We start from the raw sequence: 1,711 nt of genomic DNA, 5'->3' as shown, positions 1-1,711 counted from the left end.
TCTACCACTGGAGACACAGCACTACTTCGGCTTTTTTCTTTTTGCTTATGTGGTGCTGAGGAATCGAACCCAGGGCCTCGAGCATGCAAGGCAAGTGCTCTACCACTGAGCCACCTTCCCAGCCCCAACAAGGTTAACTTGAGCCACAGCACCATTTCTAGTTTTTTTTTGTGTATGTGGTAGCGAGGAATTGAACCCAGGGCTTCGTGCATGCTAAGCAAGCACTCTACCCCTAAGCCACATTCCCAGCCCCAGGGTGTCACTTGGTCTGCAGCAAGGTGACCAGCCCTTGGGACTGAGCAAGCCAGGCCATATTGGGTGATTGAGAGCCATGGAGCTGCCCAGTGCCAGTGGTGCCTTCCCCTGGTCCCTTTCAGAAGATACTGCCCTAGGGACTTGGGGTGGGGTGCCCACAGACCAAGCAGCGAGGTTTGCCCAGCTTCATCGGATGTAAGTCTTTTGCAAGCCTTCACCCTGAGGCCCTGTGGGGCTGTGGGAGCTCTAAGGCCTTCCTGGGCTGGGAGAGGCGCAGGTGGTCACCCTCCCCCTCGCAGCAGCCTTCAGCGGTTCTCCTGTCCTATCAGCCCATGGCTTGGGGCCTGGCAGGAGGAACCTGGCCTGACCATTTTCCTTTCTTCCTTGGCCTAGAAGGGCCGGAAGCTGATGGCCCCTCAGGCCAGTGTCAAGACGACTGCCCACTTTCTTAGCAAAAAGATGGCTGAAAGCAGCAAAGTAACTTTGTTCTGGGTGATGACGAGCTGTGGGTAAGCACAAAGGTCAAGCTTTGTACAAGTGGCATTAGCCATTAACCCAATAGGACAGGCGGTGCCCTTTAACCCTTCCTGCTATGGAGTGACAGACACCAGCTGCTAGAGCCCCCCCCCCATGCCACCACCCTCCTCGGGGGACACACTCCTGTGCAGGGCACGCGGGGCAGTTGTGGCTTCAGTGGCAGACATGTTAGCGGATCCCACACACAGCAGGAGCACAGCGCAGCCTGGCAGCTTGTGAGCCCCACGTGCCCAGCCTGCGCGCCTGTGTCTGCTCTCCCCGCGTGCCCAGCCTGCGCGCCTGTGTCTGCTCTCCCCGCGTGCCCAGCCTGCGCGCCTGTGTCTGCTCTCCCCGCGTGCCCAGCCTGCGCGCCTGTGTCTGCTCTCCCCGCGTGCCCAGCCTGCGCGCCTGTGTCTGCTCTCCCCGCGTGCCCAGCCTGCGCGCCTGTGTCTGCTCTCCCCGCGTGCCCAGCCTGTGCGCCTGAGTCTGCTCTCCTGCTGGGCCCTTCCTGCTGCCTCTGGCTCCAGGGCCCCAGATAAGCCAGTTTCCAGTCCACCTACAGCACCTTCACTAGGTGCTTTTGTGTTGTTTTTTAAGTGGTACTTGGGTCTTAAAGTGGCAATCTGGTGTTGGCTGAGTGCTAATTACAGCCTTGTGCAATTTTGCTTTACCCAAGCAATTACTTGTAATTTCCTAACTCTACATAGGCATCCTTTTTCTAAAAGTTTCCCACGATCCTTGGTTTTTTCCCAGGATCTTGAGTTTTTCTTTACGGTGAGACATTCCAACATCAGAAAAATCTGTGTATCATTTCAGAACATTTTCCCTGCTTTTTGCAAAATGAAGTTTGCTGGAGAATAGTGTTAAAATCACAGCTCTTGGGAGATGGCACATGATGTCTGACATCTCAGGCCGGAGTGTCCAGAGCATGTGTCTGCTG

Source organism: Dipodomys ordii, unplaced genomic scaffold, assembly GCF_000151885.1.
Source record: "Dipodomys ordii isolate 6190 unplaced genomic scaffold, Dord_2.0 Scaffold6, whole genome shotgun sequence".
NCBI classification, from domain to species: Eukaryota; Metazoa; Chordata; class Mammalia; order Rodentia; family Heteromyidae; genus Dipodomys; species Dipodomys ordii.
The sequence above is the reverse complement of the archived record's forward strand: the minus strand, read 5'-3'. Positions refer to the sequence as shown.